The sequence below is a fragment of the Aquarana catesbeiana genome, linkage group LG02, assembly GCF_042186555.1.
Source record: "Aquarana catesbeiana isolate 2022-GZ linkage group LG02, ASM4218655v1, whole genome shotgun sequence".
Classification (NCBI taxonomy): Eukaryota; Metazoa; Chordata; class Amphibia; order Anura; family Ranidae; genus Aquarana; species Aquarana catesbeiana.
This window is the reverse complement of record NC_133325.1, coordinates 166,328,174-166,354,936: the sequence shown is the minus strand read 5'-3', so window position 1 is coordinate 166,354,936 and position 26,763 is coordinate 166,328,174. Positions and strand designations below refer to the sequence as shown.

The 26,763-nt window shown below is 46.8% G+C and overlaps 1 protein-coding gene across 1 annotated transcript in view; it reads right to left on the bottom strand.

Moving 5' to 3' along the window:
- B4GALNT1 (beta-1,4-N-acetyl-galactosaminyltransferase 1) overlaps positions 1 to 26,370 on the bottom strand; it is a 254,061-nt gene extending 227,691 nt beyond the window's left edge. Inside the window, exon 1 of the mRNA XM_073613757.1 lies at positions 26,076 to 26,370. The gene's annotated coding sequence lies outside the window, so the exon portion shown is untranslated. The remainder of the gene's footprint in view (positions 1 to 26,075) is intronic.
- Between the last annotated feature and the right edge of the window lie 393 nt (positions 26,371 to 26,763).

Genomic DNA, 26,763 nt, shown 5'->3' with positions numbered 1-26,763 from the left:
ACTATAAAGTAAATCAAGGTCTGAGTATGTCATGGAACATTCTCAACGGGCTTATTTAGTGGGGCAATGCTCGCATCTTTAGTAATGTTGACCATTGTGACTGAAAAAAAAAAAAGAACAATCATCATCCAAAAACGAGGGACCTTGAGACATTACCACCCCACATGCAATGATGAACCTATCTGTCCACAGCCCCTGAAACAGACAGCCGAGGCACCTGGGTACATTTTTGACAGGCGCTCCAGCACTATACCATCTGGCATGGACTTTGAAACTTGCCTCAATCAAGGCAACATTAACTACTTGCCCTCTGGGCACTTAAACCCCCTTCCTAATCAGACCAATTTTCAGCTTTCGGTGCTCTTACATTTTGAATGACAATTACTCAGTCATACAACACTGTACCCATATGAATTGTTTGTCCTTTTTTCACACAAATAGAGCTTTCTTTTGGTGGTATTTAATCACTGCTGTTTTTTTTATTCTTTGCACTATAAAAGAAAAAAGACTGAAAATTCTGTAAAAAAAAAAAAATGAATTTTTCTTTGTTTCTGTTATAAAATTTAGCAAATTAGTAATTTTTCTTCATAAATTTTGGCCAAATTTTTTACTGCTACACATCTTTGGTAAAAAAAAAGGTACAAATCGGTGGATATTATTTGATCTTTGTGAAAGTTATAGAGTCCACAAGCTATGGTGCCAATATCTGAAAATTGATCACACCTGAAGTACTGACGGCCTATCTCTTTTCTTGAGACCCTAACATGCCAGAAAAGTACAAATAGCCCCCAAATGACCCTTTTTTGGAAAGAAGACATTCCAAGGTATTTAGAAAGATGCATGGTGAGTTTTTTGAAGTTGTAATTTTTTCCCACAATTCTTTGCAAAATCAAGATTTTTTGTTTTGATTTTTTTTTCACAAAATTGTCATATTAGCAGGTTATTTCTCACACACAGCATATGCATTAGAGGTCGACCGACATGGGTTTTTCTCTGGCCGATGTCAATATTTAGAAATCGCGGCGGCCGATATATGATGCCGATTTTTTTTTGGCCGATATGTTAAGCTGATTTTTTTTTTCTTCTTTTTTTTTTTCCCTTCATCTCATAAAATCTAACAGTTAGACCCCTTTCACACTGGGACGTTTTTCAGGCGCTTTTGGGCTAAAAATAGTGCCTGTAAAGTGCCTGCAAAACAGTTCCTCTGCAGTCTCAGTGTGATATCCCGAGTGCTTTCACACTGAGGCGGTGCGCTGGCAGAATGTTAAAAAAGTCCTGCAAGCAGCATCTTTGGAGCGGTGTATACTGCTGCTCCACCACTCCTGCCCATTGAAATGAATGGGCACTGCTGCCGAAGCGCCTGCAAAGCGATTCGGCAGCGGCACTTCACGGGCGCATTTAACCCCTCCCTCGGGCGCTAGCTGGGTTATAAGCGCCCCGCTAGCAGCCGAATAGTGCCGCTAAAATGACGGTAAAGCGTCGCTAAAACTAGCAGCGTTTTACCGTCAACGCCTGCCCGCTCTAGTGTGAAAGCAACCTTAAGTAATAAGTGATACAGAAAATTTCTTACATTTAAACATTTATTAAACCTCCATCAGTTCACTTGTATGTATAATTTAGATTAAAAAAAAACTTTATCTTAAATATTAAATACACAAAAACAGGTAATCAAAACTTTTGGACGAAAAAAAATGGGCTAACTTTACTGTTTAGTTTTTTTCTTAATTCATTAGTGTATTTTTTCCCCAAAAAAATTGCGTTTGAAAGACCGCTGCGCATATACCGTGTGACATAAAATATTGCAGCAACCGCTATTTTATTCCCTAGGGCAGGGATCTGCAATTAGCAGACCTCCTACAAGTCTCCTCATGCCTCTGCCTCTGGGTGTCATGCTTGTGGCTGTCTGAGTTTTGCTATGCCTCATGGGATTTGTAGTTCTGCAACAGCTGGAGGTCCACTAATTGCATATCCCTGCCCTAGGGTCTCTGCTAAAAAATATATATATCATTTTTGGGGGTTCTAAGTGATTTTCTAGCAGAAAATACAGGATTTTTACTTGTAAGCAACAAATATCAGAAAAGATTTAGTCTTGAAATAGTTAAACTGAGAACTCCTACACACAGAGTTCAGTTCATTGATAAGTAGAAACATTATATCTTTTTAGCTTCTTTTCTCAGACTTGGCAGGCTGCCCAGAGAGGTGAGAAGTCGCTCCACTGAAGAATTCAGGCAACTTGCATTGACTTCTATTACAGAAGTCATTTGCAAGTCGAGTATGGTGATACCACATGCGTGAGACTCAGAGGTGGCTCTTTAATTAGGCAAATTAGGCGATTGCCTTAGGGGACTCAGGAGTGGAGCAGTCAGTGTGCACAAGCAAGCTGGCTGTCGGTGGCACGGTGAGCAAGTGAGGGGGCGGGGGCGCTGCACATAGACGCTGGCACCGCCTGTCTGAGCTGATGATGGGCCTCCGCGGATGAGCTAGATGACATCATCTCGGCCCAGTCGGGCTGCATCCAATAACAGGCTCCACCGCCGCGGCACCGTCCTCCTAGCCTTTCCCCCAGTCGGTGGCCCCAGTGCATGGCAGGAGTTGTAGTTCTTCACAGCACAGACAACAGACTTGGCCCTCTGGTGCCTGTGCTCTGCAAAGACTACAACTCCCAGATTGCACTGCATGAGGGAGCTCAAAGACAACATCACCTATCGCCGGCTTCTCATGCTGCCTTTAGTAGTGTAGGGGACCAAGGAGCAGGTACAGTACATCTAGTACATCATCATGCTGTTTGTACATTACCCTGTCTTTCTATGGTCTCATGGTCTTTACCCTGTCAGACCATGAGACAGACCATGAGACAGACAGGGTACCGGGGACAGAGCGTGAGACAGACAGGGTACTGGGGACAGACCATAAGACAGACCATGAGACAGACAGGGTACTGGGGACAGACCATGAGACAGACAGGGTACTGGGGACAGACCATGAGACAGACAGGGTACTGGGGACAGACCATGAGACAGACCATGAGACAGACAGGGTACTGGGGACAGACCATGAGACAGACAGGGTACTGGGGACAGACCATGAGACAGACCATGAGACAGACAGGGTACTGGGGACAGACCATGAGACAGACAGGGTACTGGGGACAGTGGTCTGTCCCCAGTACCCTGTCTGTCTCATGGTCTGTCCCCGGTACCCTGTCTGTCTCATGGTCTGTTCCCAGTACCCTGTCTGTCTCATGGTCTGTCTCATGGTCTGTCCCCAGTACCCTGTCTGTCTCATGGTCTGTCTCACGCTTTGTCCCCAGTACCCTGTCTGTCTCACGCTCTGTCCCCGGTACCCTGTCTGTCTCATGGTCTGTCCCCAGTACCCTGTCTGTCTCATGGTCTGTCCCCAGTACCCTGTCTGTCTCATGGTCTGTCTCACGGTCTGTCCCCAGTACCCTGTCTGTCTCATGGTCTGTCTCACGCTCTGTCCCCGGTACCCTGTCTGTCTCATGGTCTGTCCCCAGTACCCTGTTTGTCTCACAGTCTGTCCCCAGTACCCTGTCTGTCTCATGGTCTGTCCCCTGTACCCTGTCTGTCTCACGGGCTGTCCCCAGTACCCTGTCTGTCTCACGGGCTGTCCCCAGTACCCTGTCTGTCTCACGGGCTGTCCCCAGTACCCTGTCTGTCTCACGGGCTGTCCCCAGTACCCTGTCTGTCTCACGGTCTGTCCCCAGTACCCTGTCTGTCTCACGGTCTGTCCCCAGTACCCTGTCTGTCTCACGGTCTGTCCCCAGTACCCTGTCTGTCTCACGGTCTGTCCCCAGTACCCTGTCTGTCTCACGGTCTGTCCCCAGTACCCTGTCTGTCTCACGGTCTGTCCCCAGTACCCTGTCTGTCTCATGGTCTGTCCCCAGTACCCTGTCTGTCTCCCGGTCTGTCCCCAGTACCCTGTCTGTCTCATTGTCTGTCCCCAGTACCCTGTCTGTCTCATTGTCTGTCCCCAGTACCCTGTCTGTCTCATTGTCTGTCCCCAGTACCCTGTCTGTCTCATTGTCTGTCCCCAGTACCCTGTCTGTCTCATGGTCTTTCCCCAGTACCCTGTCTGTCCCATGGTCTGTACCCTGTCTGTCTATGGTCTCATGGTCTGTACCCTGTCTCAGTGCTGTGTCTTGGCCTAGGCCGACAAGGCCCAGGCCTAGGGCGGCACTTTGCAGGGGTGGCAAAAAAGCCTCCCCACGCAAAAAAAGCCCCTCCGACCCATCCTCCCGAGTCCCGGCTCCCGTGGCTGCCTCCTACACAAATACAGCCCAGGCAGGCGGGCGGCCGGCTTGCTGTATGTAGCGCCGCACTTGTAAATATTAGAGGCGTGCTTGGCCGGGGGGACTGGCGCCACCATAAGTGGCCGGTGACTCTCCAGACTACTCTCCTGGCAACATTTGATGGGCACAGTGGCGGCATTTGATGGGATACAGTCAGTGGCAGCATTTGATGGGGCACAGTGGCAGCATTTGATGGGGCACAGTGGCGGCATTTGATGGCACAGTGGCTGTATTTGATGGTACAGTGAGGCTGCAATTGATGTTTTTTTTTTTTGCTCCCCTCCAAAAATTTTGAGCACCAGCCGCCACTGGATGGGATCATCATTGTGCCGCTTCTCCTTACTTGTTGAATGACAGGCTGAGGGCATGTACGTTCCAGTGTGGGCTTTGAGGAAGGCCGTTTAATGAGGCTGGCTGTCGTTCAAACTGGAGGGCTTTTTTTATTTATCTTGCTGCAGTTCTGCTTTCAAAATGAACGCCAGGTAAACAGCTATTCACATACATATGTGAAATTTTTCATATACCAAAAGATTTATAATTTAAAAAAATGTAAATGTGCACCCACTTTTGCGATTCATATTCCTCTGCCAGACAGTAAAGCCAGAATGGTGCACTACCTTCTCTATTACAGTTAACTAATACCCTCTCCCTAAACCTGCTGATAATGAAGAAGCATTATACTGATAAGTTATCAATTATGCTCATTCTGTTGTGTTCCCCTATCAGCATCCTAAATCATGTCCGCGCAGTCTCTGACCATTTCCTGTATTATTGTCCGAACACAATCTCTGACCATTTCCTGTATCATTGTCTGCACACAGTCTCTGACCATTTCCTGTATCATTGTCTGCACACAGTCTCTGACCATTTCCTGTATCATTGTCTGCACACAGTCTCTGACCATTTCCTGTATCATTGTCTGCACACAGTCTCTGACCATTTCCTGTATCATTGTCTGCACACAGTCTCTGACCATTTCCTGTATCATTGTCTGCACACAGTCTCTGACCATTTCCTGTATCATTGTCTGCACAGTCTCTGACTGTCTCCTGTATCATTATCAGCACACAGTCTCTGACCATCTCCTGTATCATTATCTGCACAGTCTCTGACCGTCTCCTGTATCATTGTCTGCACACAGTCTCTGACCATTTCCTGTATCATTGTCTGCACAGTCTCTGACTGTCTCCTGTATCATTATCAGCACACAGTCTCTGACCATCTCCTGTATCATTATCTGCACAGTCTCTGACCATTTCCTGTATCATTGTCAGCACACAGTCTCTGACTGTCTCCTGTATCATTATCAGCACACAGTCTCTGACCATCTCCTGTATCATTATCTGCACAGTCTCTGACCGTCTCCTGTATCATTGTCTGCACAGTATCTGACCGTCTCCTGTATCATTGTCTGCACAGTCTCTGACCGTCTCCTGTATCATTGTCTGCACAGTCTCTGACCGTCTCCTGTATCATTGTCTGCACAGTCTCTGACCGTCTCCTGTATCATTGTCTGCACAGTCTCTGACCGTCTCCTGTATCATTGTCTGCACAGTCTCTGAACGTCTCCTGTATCATTGTCTGCACAATCTCTGACCGTCTCCTGTATCATTGTCTGCACAGTGTGTGACCATCTCCTGTATCATTTTCCGCACAGTCTCTGACCAAATTTATTTCACATCTTGGAGACAGCACCGAGGATAATGAGTAGGCAGCTGCACAATTTGATCTATATTTGTGTGCGTGACATATATATATGGCTTTGATCGTATCGGTGAGTCGGTAGAAGCACTGGAGTACAGCGGGAGGGGGGGGACATCCCCTCTCGCCTCCCGTAAGAACGATCAAGCAGCGGAACAGCCGCTATGATCATTCTTATGGTATAGGGAATCGCCGGCTGAAAAAGCTGATATCTGAATGATGCCTGTAGCTGTAGGCATCATTCAGATATCCCCACACAAAGTCAAGGACGTCATATAACGGCGGGCGGGAAGTGGTTAACACATTTTTTTTTTTTCCCCACACAAAGTCCATTTATACAATATTTCTAACACATAACATGTACATACCAAAAATGAAACCCCAAAATAGCTTCTCCTACTCCTCCTGAGTATGGCGATACCACATGTGTGAGACTTCCACAGCCTGGCCACATACAGAGGCCGAGTACAGCCAAGCATGGCTGGGTATCGCTGAGTATGGCAGGGTATTGCAGGGTATCGCCGAGTATGACTGGGTATGGCTGGGTATCACCGAGTATTGCAGAGTATGGCTGGGTATGGCTGGGTATGGCTGAGCATAGAGGGATGGCTGAGCATGGAAGGATGGCTGGATGTGACTGCAATTGTCACAGAGCAGCGCTGTGGGCACTACAGATCCATGCCACAGCGCTGCTGCCATCCGATCTCTCCCCGTCTCCTCTCACACTGTACCGATCGGTACACAGAGGGGAGAGAGGAACCGGCGTCACGGTTTGTTTACAAGTGATCGCTCCGTCATTTGAGAGCGGGATTCTGGGAGGACGTCACTGTACGCCCTCCCAGAGTTATGCAACCACCCTGTAGCTGTCATTCGGCTATGGGCCAGTTGGCAAGTGGTTAAGGATCCCTTTGTGGATTTGCATACTCCATTTACGCCAGTCCTCCAGCTCAGGGGCTATGGACAGATCCCTCTCCCATGCCACCTGGTAAGATAATCTAGCAGTGGAGTTGACCAACAGTTTGTATAGCATGGAGACGCTTCCTCGCATAGCAGCATCCTGTACGCATCTATTTTCGAACATGGTTCGGACTGCTAAGTCAGCCCCCCCTTCTTCAATGAGTTGAGTTAGTGGTAAATTTGTTGTAAGTGGAAGCTCTCCATGGGGGGGCATCTCCAGACTGCCCGTGAAATAGGAGGTGGGGGGGGGATTGTAAGCCCCTATGATCAAGATAGTCGCCTATATGGTACAATCCCTTGTTCAACCACCAGCCAAACCTTTCAGGTTGCATCCCTGGTGGGAAAAAGGGATTGCCAAAAAGAGGAGCTACCGGAATATGTGTGGAGCGCAAAAGCCATCTCCTACAGTGTCCCACACATGTAATGAGTGAGAGGGAGTGGGGCACAGTATAGCTTTACGATGTTTTGGTGGAATCCAAAGGACAAGATCTATTGTAAGTGGAGAGCATGCCTGGGCCTCTATAGAAACCCAATCTGTTTGATAATGTTGGCTATGAAGCTGGCACTGTTGGGCGAGCTGCGCAGTCGCATAGTATTTCCGAAAGTCAGACATACCTGGTCCGTCCGAATCCTTAGAAGCATACATTGTGGCCCAAGTTATCCTGGAGCCCTTGGTTCCCCAAATATAATGGAAGATTTTGGATTGAAACTGTCACGGGGCCTGAACTGAGACCTGGATAGGCAAAGTGCGAAAATAAAGTAGCTTAGGTAGAACTGCCATCTTCACTGAGGCGATTCTACCCATCCATGACAGATTTACATCAGACCATGCCTGCACATCCTCCAATAACAGGTCTATTAATTTTTTGTTGTTCATGTGATTTATGTATATGAAAGAGATATGGATTTGCAGCACTGGGACATTTTTGTTATATTGATATCACACAACCACTGTGATGAAAACTATTATTTTCTACGTTCCCAATCGGTGACCTGCGTTTATCCAGTACAGAATACGCAGGTCACCACTCATAGTGTGAATGAGCCTTCTTATATTCCAGTAGACCTGCAGCATCCATCATATATTTTTAAGACACTGTACATACATACTGTATGTCTGAAGGAACTTGTAAAATGTACTTATTTTCTGCTCACCCTTCTCACAGTTTGTGGTTTCCTCTATAAAAGCGCAAAAGCTAAAAATATATGTGAAATACACTGTGGGCTGGACAAGAGAAATCAAACAAATTCCCCAATCTACGCTAAACAGCACAGATAGATGAATCTCCCCTGCAGTCTTTTGTATTCTGACGGCTGGAATCTGTGGCTGTCAGAATACCTGAACAGGTTTTTGATCATTGTATGTAGAGCTAGGTAGAGTTGAAACGGCCACCCACCGCTCCAATTTCTGCTGATTTAGCAGGAATCACACAAATTTTGAGCTGTGTATGGCAGGCATAACTAGTTGATGGTAGATCTAGAGATAATGTGGCACTGACACACCGGTTTTGGTTGCAAACTTTTATTGTTTTCCTTTTCTTTTGGTTTTTCTCTTTTCATTAAAGTGTTAACCCAAAAAACAATATATACAGATCCTGGTCCCTTAAAGCAGATTACACAGCACAGTGCTTGTGCCGTGTAATCTGACCCCCTCTAAACTGTAAAAAAAAAAACCCTGAACTTGCCACTTCCTGTATGCCCTCTCTAAACAGACCACAAAAATCAGGGCTGCTCCGCCCTGATCACCGTGGTCAAAGTATGTCCCTCCGTCATACAAATCTGTCCCCTTTGCACTCCTCTCTCCCCCCTCACCCCCTCCTTCCTGCCTGTCACCTCCCTCTGTGTCTGTCTCTGCCCCCCCCACTGCTGCTATTCTAAAATAAAAACTTTAAATTATCACTGCTCACTTCTCTATTAGAGGCTGGCATAGCACACTATGTCAGTGGTTTTAAAAAATTAGTGTTCTAAATACCAAATTTGTGCTGTCTTCAGGCCGGTCACGTGACTCGCTGCCGCTTTACAGCTCAGATACACAGCTTCTGCGGAGGAGACGAGCGGCCACGTGATCTCCCCGACTGATGACAGAAGGAGATCACGGCCCCTCCCGCAGAAGCAATCCATCGGAGCTGTAAAGCGGCCGTGAGTGATGTGACCGGCCTGAAGACAACTCAAATTAGGTATTTAGAACACTCGATTTTTAAAACTACTGACACAGTGTGTGCTATGTCAGCCTCTAATAGAGGGGCTGGCATAGTTTTATATACATGGGTTAACAGTTCAAATGAACTGGGCATAAACAACAATATATATGAAAAGGCTGAACTCTGAGATAAGCAAATATTGTCTAAATACAAGACATCCGTGCATGAAGTCGCACTGATATCAGCCAAGTCGCACTGACATGCGGTTTTGAAATCATGCAATTTCAAGTAAAGCTGCACGATTTCAAAGCCGTATTCAGTGTGAACCTAGAGTTAGAACCACTTTACATTAGAAGCAGATTGGCTACCATGCACAGCTGCACCAAATTTTTCACTTTTCAGTTTTGGTAAATCAACCCCGCAGTGCCTCTTTACAAGAGATTCCTATAATAAAGACCAGTCAGACCCCATTCACACAGGGACGACTTGTCAGGCGATCTAGTCGCCTGACAAGTCGCCTCCCGTTCTGTACTATGGAGCCGTTCTAAGGGGAGCGACGCAAGTCGCTCCGACTTAGAAAAAGGTTCCTGTACGACTTCGGGGGCGACTTGGGGCGACTTGCATAGACTTCTATGCAGAAGTCGTTTTGCAAGTCGCCCGGGCAGTCGTTTGCAGGTCGCCTCGCTGAGGCGACCTGCAAGTCGTGTTGCCCCTGTGTGAATGGGGTCTTACTGCTGCTCTCTGTCCTTGTGCAGGGTGACTGGTCTTGTCTCCGCCTCCTCCTGTAGATTTCTGCAGGCAGCCTGTAGTGGGTGGAGCCTGTTGGGCCCCTCCCATGGCACTGCTATCTGCACAAACTTTATACAGCACAGTGATGGTGTCACTGCTACTTTTATATGGTAATATTTGGGTTTACAAAGGCATTTGGTGCACATTAATAAATACTGACAAAACAAATGATTGTACAGAGATTGAAATGTGTAAGGCTAGCCATACGTGTATTGGCAATTATATTCCCCCCATCCACACAAGCGAGGTGAATGGAGGAATCTTACCCGCTGTGCTACTGTATTCCAACAGCGGACTCCTCCACGGAAGTCCATCTAATGATGGATTTCTCTTAAAAGGAACTGTTTAAAAATTTTTAGTTGATCAGCACTTACAGCGCTGATCGACTGAAAATTTTCAAACAGTTCCTTTTAATAGAAATCCATCATTAGATGGACTTTCGTCAAGCAGGAATGGCCATAGATTCATCCGGTACAGCACGGACATTCAAGATTATGTAAACCCAACATTTCGCATTCCTGATAAGTGCCTGCTGTAGCATGTACATGTAAGAAAAAGTATCATGTTCTCTTTGTCGTGCTTCCTTTGTGTGAAATCCCTGGTGATCCTCCCAGTCCCTCTGCTTTCCTCTCAAAAACTGACCACACTAAGCAGAAGAGCACAGCGTGGTCAGTTTTCTGGATGTGCTGGTAGATCAGCCTGCTTTTCCTCCAATGATTAGAATTGTGCTGACAAGAATGCACAGCCATTCACTGGGAAGATTAGTGTAATGCTGTTTCTCCTCCTCCAGCTCTCTAAGCTCCTCATTCAGCTAAGAACAGTGGGAATGTGTTCACTTCTAAAAAAGGGAAAAAGGGATTTATAATGTATTTTTTTTTTTTTTTTTTTTTTTATATATCTATACAGAAATGTTTTGCCTTTCATTTCTATTTTAAATTGAATAGGTTGTTTTACAAGGTGAGGTTCCACATATACTTTTAGCATTTCAATTCATCTATAGCCAGCTTTAGTCCCAGTTCACACTTGTGCGATGCAGGAACCAGCACAATATCCATCTGTACGGGTTCCCACATCGCATCTCACTCGTAGGCAGCTCACACTGCTCTCTGCGAACCGCTGTGGGTGTCAATGTAAAGTTAATGACACCCCAAACGCAGTGCAAACTGTGAAATCGGACAGGAATCGGATCGCACGGGTCTGAACACCCATGTGTTCCGATTTTGAAGCGGACCAAAAAAAAAAAAAAAAAAAAAGGTCCTGCACCATTTTGATGCTAATAAAATGCGATTTCAGCCATACAAACTGTATAGCCAAATTTGCATAGCACAGACATCGCATGTAATGTACACAGCAATGCGGTGCGAATCACATGTGATGTCTGGCATTGCACTAGTCCAGGGATATGCAATTAATGGACCTCCAGCTGTTGCAGAACTACAAGTCCCATGAGGCATAGCAAGACTCTGACAGCCACAAGCATGACACCCAGAGACAGAGGCATGATGGGACTTGTAGTTTTGCAACAGCTGGAGATCCGCTAATTCCATATCCCTGCACTAGTGTGAACCCAGCCTTAGACCCGCTCCACAGACTATAAAACCACAAAAAAATACCAGCTAGTAAAATATTTCATTTTTTTATTACCTATTTATTTTTTTGCATTATTGAAGAACCAACATAGCTAGCTTTCCATGGCTGCATTGTGTATATTGGATATAAATTGAGAGCTCCACTTCTCTATCCATAAGTTGGGAGATATGGTCATAGAACATTCACGTGAAAAATAAACACGGAGAATCATATGCTTGTCTGTTGTGATTTCCGCAGGTGTTCTGTATAGATTACCGTAATTTGCCTACTCTGTTAGGCTGGGTTCACACTGGTCCGACAAACGCTCCGACATTGGGAGCTCATGTCGCATGACGTGTGAAATTTAATGTTTCCCTATGGGAGCCGTCCTAACTGGTCCGACACAAGTCGTTCCGACTTTAGAAATGCTCCCTGTACTACTTTGGTCCGACTTTGATCCTACTTCAGCCTATTGACTATCATTGAAGTCGGATCAAAGTCGGATTGCCGTCTTGCATGATCCGACTTCGGCGCGCGACTTGTGCTCAGATGTTCTTGAGGGGGAACTCCGCGCCAAATTTTAAATAAAAAACCGGCATGGGTTCCCCCTCCAAGAGCATACCAGGCCCTTGGGTCTGGTATGGACCTTGAGGGGAACCCCCTACGCCGATAAAAACGGCGTGGGGGTCCCCCCCAATCCATACCAGACCCTTATCCGAGCACGCAGCCCGGCCGGACAGGAATGGGGGTGGGGACGAGCGAGCGCCCCCCCCTCCTGAACCGTACCAGGCCGCATGCCCTCAACATGGGGGGATGGTGCCTTGGGGGAGGGGGCGCGCTGCGGCCCCCCACCCCAAAGCACCTTGTCCCCATGTTGATGAGGACAAGGGCCTCTTCCCGACAACCCTGGCCGTTGGTTGTCGGGGTCTGCGGGCGGAGGGCTTATCGGAATCCAGGAGCCCCCTTTAATAAGGGGGCCCCCAGATCCCGGCCCCCCACCCTATGTGAATGAGTATGGGGTACATGGTACCCCTACCCATTCACCTAGGGAAGTGTCAATAAAAAAAACCACAGTACACAGGTTTCAAAATTAATTTATTGGGCAGCTCCGGTATCTTCTTCCGACTTCTCCCGGTGTTCCGCCTCTTCTCCCGGGCCCCGCCGCTATCTTCTTCCAGCTCTATTGCCAGCGAGGGGCCCGGTCTGCTGCCGCTGTCTTGTCGCCGCTGTCTCGCCGCTTCTTCTCTTCATCTCTTCTTCCGATGTTGACACGACGCTCTCCCCGGCTGGAATGCTCCCTGTGCGCTCTGCTCTGACTGGGACTGTGACGGCATAAGGGGGCGTGGTCATCGGGTGATGACCACGCCCCCTAAAACGTCACAATCCCAGCATGCCCAGGGACTGTGACGGCATAAGGGAGCGGGGTCACCGCCTATATAAGTCAGAGCAGAGCGCACAGAGAGCATTCCAGCCGGGGAGAGCGTCGTGTCAACATCGGAAGAAGAGATGAAGAGAAGAAGCGGCGAGACAGCGGCGACAAGACAGCGGCAGCAGACCGGGCCCCTCGCTGGCAATAGAGCTGGAAGAAGATAGCGGCGGGGCCCGGGAGAAGAGGCGGAACACCGGGAGAAGTCGGAAGAAGATACCGGAGCTGCCCAATAAATTAATTTTGAAACCTGTGTACTGTGGTTTTTTTTATTGACACTTCCCTAGGTGAATGGGTAGGGGTACCATGTACCCCATACTCATTCACATAGGGTGGGGGGCCGGGATCTGGGGGCCCCCTTATTAAAGGGGGCTCCTGGATTCCGATAAGCCCTCCGCCCGCAGACCCCGACAACCAACGGCCAGGGTTGTCGGGAAGAGGCCCTTGTCCTCAACATGGGGACAAGGTGCTTTGGGGTGGGGGGCGCAGCGCGCCCCCTCCCCCAAGGCACCAACCCCCCATGTTGAGGGCATGCGGCCTGGTACGGTTCAGGAGGGGGGGGGGCGCTCGCTCGTCCCCACCCCCATTCCTGTCCGGCCGGGCTGCGTGCTCGGATAAGGGTCTGGTATGGATTGGGGGGGACCCCCACGCCGTTTTTATCGGCGTAGGGGGTTCCCCTCAAGGTCCATACCAGACCCAAGGGCCTGGTATGCTCCTGGAGGGGGAACCCATGCCGGTTTTTTATTTAAAATTTGGCGCGGAGTTCCCCCTAAAGATTCATACCAAACACAGTGCCGGGCATTGGCGGGGATCCAAGTCGGATCCCCGTTCATTGAAGATCGGACACATGCCGGCTTCATGTCGCAGGGCAAAGTCGGATCCAAAGTAGGACGGCTGTCGTGTCGCACCAGTGTGAACCCAGCCTCAAAATCAACTCCTCCAATACAAAGTAAACATTTATTTAAAGGAACACCTAGCTGAAGGCCAAAAAAAGATCTCAGGTGTACAGATTATACCTGTCTGCACACAGCCTGTGGTCACATCTAGAATGGAGCTTAACAAATGCATAGCTCCCAACTGTCCCTGATTACGAGGGACTGTCCCTGATTTGGAGCAAAGTCCCTCTGTCCCTCTTTCCTGCTTATTTGTCCCTCATTTTGGTCTGATCCATATAGTTGTATATAAAATGCACTTTTTATGTTTCAAAAAGTGTTTCCCTGTGCTAAACCTTTCATCCAATTTCTAAATGCTGCATCTGTACATTTCAAAAGCCAAAATAAAGGAATAGTAGTGGTAGAAAAAAAAGCACTTGTGGGTTTAACTAACCTTTTTTTTGTATAATTCTCTTTTAACCACTTGCCGACCAGCAGCCGTCATTATACTACGGCAGGTCGGCTCTCCTGCGCAAATCGCCGTACCTGTATGGCGGCGCGATCTCACTCCCACTGCAGGCTGCGGGAGCATGCCCGCGGGTCGAGCAGACTCGATGTCCGCCGGGGTCCCGCGATCGCCTAGTACAGAGGTAGAACGGGGGGATATGCCAGTGTAAACAATCGGATCCCTGTTCTGCTAGGTGACTTGTCAGAGATCCTCTGTTCCCAGTGATCGGGAGCAGTGATCCCAGTGAGCCCATCCCCCTCCCCTACAGTTAAAACACACTTAGGGAACATATTTAACCCCTTGATCGCCCCCTAGTGTTAATCCCTTCCCTGCCAGTGTCATTTATACAGTAATCAGTGGCTATTTTTAGCTCTGATCGCTGTATAAATGTCAATGGTCCCAAGAAAGTGTCAAAAGTGTCACAATGCCACAGTCCCACTAAAAATCGCAGATCACCGCCATTAGTAGTAAAAAAAAAAATAATACAAATATTGTTTTTTTTTTTTAAATTGTCGCTTTTTTTGTTTATAGCACAAAAAATAAAAACCGCAGAGGTGATCAAATACCAATAAGACAGCTATATTTGTGTGTAAAAAAAAGACATAAATTTTGTTTACATTTTTCTAGCAATTATCAATGTAATAATGTCACTGGTCCCCAAAAAGTGTAATTTGGGGTCAGATTTTTCTGCTGCAATGTCACAGTCCCGCTAAAAATCACAGATCGCCGCCATTACTAGTAAAATAATTTTAAAAAAATAAGTCCTTAAATCTATCCCATAGTTTGTAGACATAAGAATTTTTGCGCAAACCAATCAATATACGCCTATTGTGAATTTTTTTACCAAAAATATGTAGAAGAATATATATCGGCCTAACCGATTAATAAATGTGTTTTTTTATTTTATTTTTTTGGTTATTTATTATAGCAAAAAGTAAAAAAAAAAAATGTGTTTTTTTTTTTTTTTTTTCAAAATTGTCGCTCTTTGTTTGTTTATAGCGCAAAACATAAAAACCGCAGAGGTGATCAAATGCCACCAATAGAAAACTCTATTTGTGGGAAAAAAAGGACGTCAATTTTGTTTGGGTACAGCATCACATGACCACGCAATTGTTAGTTAAACCGATGCAGTGCCTGGTCATTAAGGGGGCAAAGCCTTAAAGTGATTGTAAAGGATCGTTTTTTATTTTTTTAAAATAACAAACATATCATACTTACCTCCACTGTGCAGCTTGTTTTGCACAGAGTGGCCCCAAACATCCTCTTCTGGGGTCCCTCGGTGGCTTTTCGCGGCTCCTCCCCACATCGGATAACACCTTCTAGGATAAGCGCTCTCCTGAGGGGGTTTACCTTGCGGGCGCGCTCCCGAATCCAGCATTTGCGTCCACAGACACGAATGCCGGACTCGGCCCCGCCCCGAGTCCAGCATTCATTGGATTTGATTGACAACAGTGGAAGCCAATGGCTGTGCTGCTATCAATCTATCCAATCAAGAGCCGGGACACGGTGGAAAGAGGGAGAGCACGTCCCCACCGAAGAGATGAAGAGGCTCCGGTAAGTAAAACAGGGGGGCTAGGGGGCCGGTGACTGCAAGGTGTTTTTTCACCTTAATGCATAGGATGCATTAAAGTGAAAAAACACAAAGGTTTACAACACCTTTAAGTGGTTAAGGGGGCGTGACAGGGGGTATGTCCTATGCCTACTGCACTGCATCGCTGTAACCAACAATTGCGCAGTCATGCAACGCTGTACCCAAACAATATTGAAGTCCTTTTTGTCGTTCCCATCTCAAAAAATTTGGGAGGTATCGAAATGCGTTGTATCAAATGAGTGTTTAACTATTGCATATTGGGAACTGTAGATTTACATATAATCTCCAGATGAATTCATTCATCATTCTGACACATTGGGGGTGATTTATGAAACCTACAGCACACAGAATCTGGTGCAGTTGTGTATGGTAGTCAATCAGCTTCTAACTTCAGCTTGTTCAATAAAGCTTTAACAAAAAAAAAAAAAAAAACCTGGAGGCTGCACCAGATTCTGTGTGCACCAGTGTTTTTAAATGTCCCCCACGATCTTCACTGAACGGTCTGCTTACATCTTTTACTCATCATATGCCCTGTTTAAATAGTTTTTAAAACACTCACACATGGCTGCACGCCAAAGTGATTCATTTTAGAGTGCGCTGTTGTTCGTTCTGTGCCTGCGGGGGAGGCGGTGCTTTGCATAATAAAAACGCAAGGCATCGTTTAAGGCCCGGTTCACACTTGTGCGATGCGAGAACCCTGCGAATCCACTGCGGGTTCCCGCATCGCATCTCGCATGGCAGTTCACACTGCCATATGTGAACTGCTGGGGAGTGTCAATACATTGTTAACGACACCCCCAGATTAGCTCGTGTATCGCACTGCGAACTGACAGTTCGGACATGAATCGGATCGCATATGTGTAAACACATATGTGTTTGGACCGAATGCGGTGCAATATCAGCCATAATATCTGTATGGCTGAAATCGCACCGCACAGACATCGCATGTAATGTGAACAGCAGTGCACTGCGAAATTACATGCGATGTCTGACATCGCACAAGTGTGAACCGGGCCTAAAATGACATTGTTTAAAATGCTGCATCAAAGCTGCGATGCAGTGGTCACAGCTGACATCAGGTGAGCTCCGGTGCAGAAAGACAGCATTTCTCCACACTACAAATGACACCAGCATTGTGCTGTAAATAGGGAACATAGAAAACAATAGCTTGTGGTGACCAGTGTGGATCTGGTCACTGACGGCCCCTGCGCATATTGTGAACGAGCCCTTAAAGCTTAAAAGGGAACTGCAGCCTGCTCACATTTTTTGTAATAAAAACATCATTGCCATTCTGAAGCTTCCCTCCAACCACTTTGCATATTATTTATATATATTATATATATATATTTACTGTGATTCTGTACTTGCCAAATATGCTGCAGAAATCTCCCTCCGCTGAAGCTGCTGCCTGTTCAAATATTTCATTTGCAAAATTTTATAACAAAATCTGAAAAAGGTTTGTTGTTCGATATTTTTTTGTTTAGCAAAAAAAAAAAAAAAAGCAGTGGTGATTAAATACCACCAAAAAAAAGCTCTATTTGTGTGAAAAAAATGATAAAAATGTCATATGGGTACAGTGTTGCATGACCGTGCAATTGACATTCAAAGTGTGAGAACGCTGCCCAGTAAGCAAGTGGTTAAATCAGCACCAGGGACAGTACTTCCAATGAAAGAACAGAGTCTCTTGTGCTGGTGGCTTCTATGTTCATTGAAATCTTCAGTCCTCTGCCCCCGCCCCAAATACCCCTGCAGCTGTGATCTTCATCTTCTAGTGCTGCAGGGGTTAATACAAGTGGCTGGACCAAGTCAAATGCACTTGTCAAAAGTGCCAGCTAGGTTCTCCCTTTCAACCCACCTCTTCCATTCATAAAAGCTGTACTATTACTTCCGCTCTATGAATGGAGTGGGCAGACCTTTCATTCATCCACCCATCCTCCATTTATAGAGTTACCTTTGTTGGGGGAAGCGAATGAATAGAGGAGGGGGCAGGTAAAGGCAGTCATAGTCCACACTTTTGATGAGTGCCTTTGACTGGGTCCAGCCCCTTGTATTAACCCTCACAGCACCAGAAGATCACAGCTGTGGAGGTCGGAGGAATGACGTTTTCAAGCAACCAGCACACAGCACACAAGCTTTAGGTTCGGTTCACACTGCCGCAACTTGTCATTAGACTTGAGAGTTCAATATAGCATGACAAGTTGCACCCTATTAACTGCAATGGTACCGTTATAATCGGTGCGACTCAAGTCACAACTTAGAAAAAGGGCGACTTTATCGTGACTTGCATTGACCTCTGTTTATGAAGTCAAAAGCAAGCCGCAATTAAGTTGCACAGGATGTTGGCTGTCAAAGTCGCACGATTTTGAAGCTGCGTAGATGTGAACCGGCACTTATTATCTCATGTTTGGAGGTTAAACACGGTGTACTTGTATTATATAGTAATCAGTACTCAGGTCCGAACCTGCCAAACTACTGACTGGAGACACTGTTTCAAAAATATAATTCATGTTCATACATCATTCATAAAACCCTAAGGCTGGATCCACACTGTACCATGTGGTAGCGCACATGCTTAGTTGTCAATGGGCCCATATAGTTTTCGTTTCCCCTTCACATAGATGTGAAGCAGCCCCATTGGAAAGAATGGGATTTCTACTTGGAATTCCTTAACATGTAGCAAAATGCATGAAAACAGACCAGAAAACCTGGGTGTAAACATACCTGGACTTAGCTCATCTAATCTACCTTCTATACTGAATATAATAAACCTAAACCAGAGTAACCAACCTGTAATCTTTTCCTTATCATCAGTCTTGTGATATCCTTGCATGGGAAACTTTTGTTGTAAATATTATGTCAGCAATATAGGCCTAATGTCAACCATTACAACGATCAATGACATCATATGAATATAAATATAGCGCTCGCAAACACAATAAGTGAAAAATAAAAATAAATAGTAAACAAAACAAAGTCCAAAACAAGTGACTAAAGATGCTCCAATCCAAAGTGAAGGGAAAAAAGTGCTTCAGAAAATTCAGGTGCGCAACACCCCCTCATGTATCCCCACTCACCAGATCGAAACGACCCCCAGCTTTTCAGTCTGGTGGATCACTTAAAGCTTGATATGGATGTCTTGGAATAGCAGGTAAGAAGTCAGGTCATCAGATCCAGGGTTCCTTGGTAAGGTTTCTCAGCCAAACAAGTACCCAGAAGTGAAAAAAGAATGGAACTGATAGTGAAGTACCATTAAAAAAGGTTTATTTGAACAAGGGGATGGGTACTTACAAAAAGTAAGATCAAATTGGAGCTGTTAGTATAAAAACGCCGGTCCTGGTGTGCGTTCCACGAGACCGGAAGTGACGTCAGTGATACCAGAAATAGCGTCAACGCTTTGCCGTCTCACAGGGCGTCATCAAAGGACTGGTCCTTTTTTAATGGTACTTCACTATCAGTTCCATTCTTTTTTCACTTCTGGGTACTTGTTTGTCTGACTGAGGAACCTCACTAAGGAACCCTGGATCTGATGACCTGACTTCTTACCTGCTATTCCAAGACATCGATATCAAGCTTTACGTGACCCACCAGACAGTGACACGGTAATTGGGGGCGGGGCCGAGTTCCGCTGTCTGTGTCAATAGACTCAGCAGCGGGTCTCAGGAGCGAGCACGCAGGGTGCTCCCAGGGAAAGCGGTGTGGGGGCACCCGATGAAGAAGAGCGGCCTGGAGCTCCGGCTTGGCACCGCAGAAGAAGAGAACTGGGGCTGCTCTGTGCAAAATGATTGCATATAGGTAAGTATAGGCATGTTTGTTATTTTTGTTAAACCCTTAGCGCCCTGACCGTACGCACATTTGCGGCCTCCGCTTAAAGGGGTTAAACCGGGGTAATGCCTGCAGCTGCAGGCATCACCCCAGTACAGTTTTTTAGAGCGGGCGGTCGGCTCTTTAGGGATAACAACCAATGTGGCTAAAAGCCGCTTGGCTGTTATCCTACAGGAGCGGTAGAGGACGTCCCCCTCCTGCCGCCTTCCGCTGCTCTTCCCGGGCCTAGCGTCCCACCGTAATTTGTCGCCATTCCACAAGTGTGCGCAGTTTCAAAGCATGACATGTTGGGTATCTATTTACTCGGCGTAACATCATCTTTTACATTATACAAAAAAATTGGGCTAACTTTACTGTTTAGTTTTTTTTTTAATTCATGAAAGTGTCTTTTTTTTCCCAAAAAATTGCATTGCGCAAATACAGTGTGACATAAAATATTGCAACGATTACCATTTTATTCTCTAAGGTCTCTGCTAAAAAAAAATATATATATATAATGTTTTCGGGGTTCTAGGTAATTTTCTAGCAAAAAATACGGATTTTAACTTGTAAGCAACAAATGTCAGAAATAGGCTTGGGCATGAAAGGGTTAAAAAAAAAAAAGAGAGTTTACAACCACTTTGAAGAGGATCTTCAAGCTAGAGAGAAAAAAATATAAAATTAATAGTCAGTGGCTAAAAATACTGTAGCTGCTGACTTTTAATAAAAGCACACTTGCCTGTCCAAGGATCCAGTGCCGTCCTGACCCAGGCTGATTCTTCACCGGTCTTTGGGTCTCTGGTGCCAGCATGTTAAAGCGGAGTTCCAGGCTTCTTTTTTTTTTTTTTTTTTTTATTAAAAGTCAGCAGCTACAAAAAGTTTAGCTGCTGACCTTTAATAAACAGATACTTACCTGTTCCATGGTCCAGCGATGCGGCCGCACATAGCTCGCTTCTCTCCCACTCCTCTTCTCGGCGCCTCCATTGATACTGTGGGCACCCGGCCATGACAGCTTGAGGCTTCACGGCCGGGTGCACACTGCGCATGCACGAGTCGCGCTGAGCTATCCCAGTGGGCAGGCAATCTTCTGGGACCTGTCACGTGTCCCAGAGGATTGCCGAGAGGGAGGGGCTGCCTAGGCGGTCTGTAGCCGGAACCAGGAAGTGGCACAGGAAGTCCCCTTCAAAACTAAGCACCCACTACCCCCCCAAAAAAAATATGGCATGTAAGGGGGCGAGGAGTGCTTAAAGCAGAAGTTCCACTTTTTCGCTTTAACTGTGGGAAGCTGGCTGTCACTCCTTGCAGCTTCACAGCTGGCTTCCCACTGTGCATGCACAAGTCGCACTCTTTGCTTTGTGAATGGTCCTGCAGCCTTCTGGGACCTGTGATTGTTCCTGGAAGGCTGCCGGCAAAGAAAGTGGGACCTGTGATTGGTTCTAGAAGGCTCCTGGCAAAGAAAGTGGGGCCAAACGTCCGCACAGATCTTCTACGTTCAGGGCAGAAGTGGAAGTAGGTACCTATAAAAAATAGGTACCTGCTCCCACTCAAAAAAATGTAATGTTCCAAATGTGATTGAGGAGGGGGGTGGAGGACATAAATCAGAACTTCCCCTTTACCTTTTGCTTTAACATTGCACCATATTCATAGGGCTGCACTGGTGAAGTCTCAGCATCCAGAGTTGGATGTCTGTACACATTATTATGCATGTACTTGTCTATACATGCATGTAACTGCGTATAGCCATTGCCTCCTATGGGCAGCTGTACGCAGCACCTGTGGGTATCCTGGCGTGGAATGCACTGCAATTTACACTATACGCCCAGATGATACCCTTATGAACCCTTCAAGTAGGTTCACATACGTGCAGGTTGTGTATGCCCATTTAAACGGGTTGCTGTACCCCCCGCAAGAAACATGGGGAAAGAAGTCCCCAACCCTATCTTACAGTTTTTCTTTTGTTTAAAGTGATCACAAAATCTCCGCTCTCAGCTGCATAAGAGGCTTAGAGACCACCTCTCTAAGCCTCTTATGCAGCTGAAAGTGGAGATTTTGTGAAGTGGAGAAACAGCAGTACTCTGATCTTCCCAGTGAATGACTGTGCAGGGACCGTGTCAACACAAGTCTTGGCCATTAGAGGACAGGCAGGCTGTTCTCCCAGCACAGCCAGAAAACTGACTACACTGGAATGGATGTGCTGTCATGCCTAGTGTGGACATTTTAAAATAAAAATTCAGGGGAACTGGCTGGATCAGTAGATATTTCACACAAAGGAAGCAATACAAAGAGGACAGGATACTTTTTAACACAAGTACATGGTGCAAAAGACACATATCAAAAATATGAAATGTTGGGGTAACATATCCTAACCGCCCATAGTCATATGACATCCACAGGAACACTCTGTCCCTCCGGGTGGGCGTCATATAACGTCCTTGGCTTCCCGGCGGTATAGGGGGCGCGCGCATGCCGCTGCGTCACTCGGAAGCCGATGTGTGTGCCCAGCGGCCGCCATGTCCGCCAGGCACCCGCGATTGCTGATGACAGAACAGGAACGCGGATCTATGCGTGTAAATACACAGATCCACATCCTGTCAGGGGAGAGGAGACAGATCGTGTGTTCCTTGTATATAGAAACATCGATCGGTCTCCTCCCCTAGTCAGTCCCCTTCCCCCACAGTTAGAATCACTCCCTAGGAAACACAGGTAACCCCTTGATCGCCCATTAGTGTTAACCCCTTCCCTACCAGTGACATTTATACAGTAATCAGTGCATATTTATAGCACAGATCGCTGTATAAGTGTCACTGGTACCAAAATAGTGTCAAAAGTGTCCAATCTGTCTGCCACAATGTCGCAGTCACAATAAAAATCGCAGATCGCTGCCATTACTAGTAAAAAAAAAAAAGCATAATAATAAAAATGCCATAAATCTATCCCCTATTTTGTAGGCGCTAAAACTTTTGCGCAAGCCAATCAATATACACTTATTGCGATTTTTTTTTTTTTTCTTTACCAAAAATATGTAGAAGAATACGTATCGGCCTAAACTGAGGAAAAAATTTTTTTTTTATTTGGGATATTTATTATAGCAAAAAGTAAAAAATATTGTGTTTTTTTTTTTTCAAAATTGTCGCTCTTTTTTTTGTTTATAGCGCAAAAAATAAAAAACGCAGAGGTGATCAAACACCACCATAAAAAGCCCTATTTGTGAGGAAAAAAATGATAAAAATTTCATCTGGGTACAGTGTTGCATGACTGCGCAATTGTCATTCAAAATGTAACAGAGCTGAAAGCTGAAAATTTGCCTGGGCAGGTGAAAATGCCCGGTATTGAAGTGGTTAAAAGCCTCCTGCACGGAACCGCATAGTGCTGTCCTGGTGGGGTCACCTGCCCCATTCCTGTCCTCTCATCTATTCACTACTACATTCAGTACTTGTATTGTTTTCACTGAATGTGGATGAACAACAGGATCCTCACCTCCATTCACAGAGCGTGTTCCATTCAGTGAAAAACAAGCAAGGGCTTTTATGGATGGTGGAGAGGACATGAAGGAACTCAAGGCAATTAACCCATTCAGTGATGGATGTTCAGTGCTGTGAAGAGGACCTGTCATCACTGGTGATAAGATTTCTATACAAGGGAGCAATCAGTAGGGTGTTCGATACACTTCATTACAGGTACATTGTGTGGAGCTGTACCCAAAAAAAAATTATTTTAAACAGTGGCTAAAGCCCCGGATCACATCTGTGTGGTTTCCAGTCACTGCGTTTGCTCGGGCACAGCAGCCTATTCATATGACTGTGATGCTTCTACCTCCTGAAAACGCAGGTTAAAGGTCCCTGCATCTTTTCCAAAAACGTGGCCACTGAGAAATTGCATAGTGCAGTGCGGTACAGGAAACTGTGCTGCGGTTTCCAGTGCATGGCGGTGCCTTTAGGTTTAATGGTATCTCCAAACATCTTTTAAGCAGCAACGTGTTTTCCTTTGCGGGTGCGGGAAGGTGTGCAACTACACGCCTTCCCACACCTGCTCAGATGTGAACCTAACCTTAGACCCCTTTCACACTGGGGCTGCCCATGCATTAGCGATAAAGCGCTACTTGTTTTAGCGCCGCTTTACCGTTTAAGCAGCGACTTTCGACCTCTAGCGGGGCACTTTTAACCCCTGCTAGCGGCTGAAGGGGTTAAAAACGCCCATCTTGCGGCGCTTCAGAAGCGCTTTTCAGGTGCTTCAGAAGCGCTGTCCATTCATTGCAATGGGGAGGGGCGTTTTGGGAGAGCTGTATACAGCTCTCCCAAACCTCCCCAAAGATGCTGCTTGCAGGACTTTTTCTAACGTCCCGCAAGCGCACCGCCCCAGTGTGAAAGCACTCGGGCTTTCACATTTGGACGGCATGGGAGGCAGTTTTCAGGCGTTTTAGCGCCTTTAGCGTAAAGCGCCTGAAAACTGCCTCAGTGTGAAAGAGGTCTTAGAGGGTGTGGGTCATCGTGGGTTCAGCGGCCCATTCATTTGAATGCAAGGAAACACGGGGAAAGAAGTCCTATACCCTTTCTTAAACATGCACCACACAGCACCATGCATCTTCCCCCAACTGAAATACACATCACGCCTTCCCATGCGTAGGGATACCATTAAGAATTATGTTCCCAAAGAGCAGTGTGTTATGCCTATGGCCAGTGACGTCCCTAGGGGGTGGCTTCTGGGGCTATAACCCAGAATCTGGGGCCCATAGCCACCTGCCGTGGGGCTGCTTTGATGGCGGCGCCCGTAAAAGATATGGCTGTGGGCCTGGGCCAACATGTCAACTGCGCATTAGCCTCCATCACTCGGGAAAGTCTGTACACGTTCCCCCCTTTTCGGGCAGGAGGACGCATGCGCATTGACATAATGGCCATTTTTAAATGTAAAGCAGCAGTGTCACTTCTGTGAGGTCTTGGCGGTGGCGCGCGCCTCTCATAACGGCCGGGTAAGACCCCTCTGCAGCCTTTGACTACCTCCTGTTATTGCTCTCCTGCACCATGTCTGCAGCCTCTGACATTTCCTCCTGCACCATGTCCGCAGCCTCTGACATCTCCTCCTGCACCATGTCCGCAGCCTCTGACATCTCCTCCTGCACCATGTCCGCAGCCTCTGACATCTCCTCCTGCACCATGTCCGCAGCCTCTGACATCTCCTCCTGCACCATGTCCGCAGCCTCTGACATCTCCTCCTGCACCATGTCCGCAGCCTCTGACATCTCCTCCTGCACCATGTCCGCAGCCTCTGACATCTCCTCCTGCACCATGTCCGCAGCCTCTGACATCTCCTCCTGCACCATGTCCGCAGCCTCTGACCATCTCCTCCTGCACCATGACTCTTGCTTAATTTTCTTCCCGCATATCAAATTAATTTAATCTATGTATGGTAAAGGTGGCCAACAGTTAGGTTTCTATATTCCTCAGTCACATATGTGGGTACAGATTTTAATAGTAGAAATTAAAAAAATCTGAAGTGAGATATATTGTGTAAATATTTCATTTTATATATGACTTTCTTTACTTCGCTGCTATGGGCTCTAGCCCCAGATCTTTTGTTGACCTAGCAACGCCCCTACCTATATCTCATATATGAACCCAGGGTTAATAGGTGGCATGTCCTGCCCTTGTGCCCCTCTTCTGCTGAAGGGCCCAAAGACACCGGCCTCCTCTGCCTCCCGGCCCTGCACACAGCACTTCTCCTGTATAGTTATATCAGAGTACGTTATCGGTACGGGGACCCCATAGGTACCCTTGTCTATGGGGTGTCCTCCTCCCTGTCAGATGTAGGGGTGCCCCCTGTGGTGGTGCGCAGTGGTATCAGGGTAAGTTATCAGGACGGGAACAGATGTGTTACAATTGGCAATAATAAACATAACACAGATTTGGCCTATAATAAAGAAAGCAACGGGGCTGATCAGCACCAGAAATCTGGGCCATTTCCTAGGAAACCATCCCAATGACAGATCCATGGAGATCAGAGGCGGCCCTCCTCCATATACATCTATATATGGACAGATAGATATCTAAATACTGTATATATATATGTGATGTGCAGGCTATGAATGGCTCACACCCAGGATGGAGCTCTGATCACCGGCCTGACCATTCATCCTCATCATCAGATCACATGATGACAGTCCGACACATCGCTACAGTCAGTGTCAGCGATGGTGAGAATAATGTCGCAGTGTATGTCGTATATCTATGTAAGTATGGTGGGGATCGCTCCCTATACACAGGGGGGGTTCCTGCAATCAGTGACATCCATCTACAGCGGCACACAATGGATCTGATAGAGATCCCAGCCACACAATGGACTCTTCTCCACCCGATCAGAGGACAGCACACCCACCCGCTCCATGTATCCCGGGGTCGGAGGGTGCTGAGCACTTACCTTATACAGGGAAGTCCCGTATGTCCCAGCAATAGCGTCCTCCGTCTTCTCCTTATATCTCCGGCAGCATCTGTCTATGGGGTCTTCTCCCTGCCTCCCCGGCTGTCAGATTTAGGGGCGCCCCCCTGTGGAGATCGGTGCACAGTGCAGGCTTCCCGACAATGACGGGGGCTTTCCTACTAGAAATGAGAGATGTAAATATATAGAGGCTGGTGTGTGTGTGTGAGAGGGAGCACATCCCACCGCCTTCAATTATAGACATCAGGGTGACTCCCTACACAACATGGAGGAGCTGGACCCACACCTCACCATGTATCCACTACAGTGGGAGGTGTGTGTGTGTGGGGGGGGGGGGGGGGGGGTAGAGCACAACCTGACCTAAAATGTACAAAACATGCATAGATGACAATATTCATAGATGACACTCCTTCTCCTCACAGCTTTAGTGAATGTGGTGAAGCTTCACTTTGTAAAGAATAGCCAATCAGGTGCAAAGTAAAAAAAGGAAAAAACAGCATGTTAGCTCGCACATGATTGGATGATGGAAATCAGCAGAGCTTCACCACGTTCACTAAGAGCCCTTGCACACTGGGGCGGGGGGCGGCGTCGGCGGTAAAACGCCGCTATTATTAGCGGCGTTTTACCGTCGGTATGCGGCCGCTAGCGGGGCGGTTCTACCCCCCGCTAG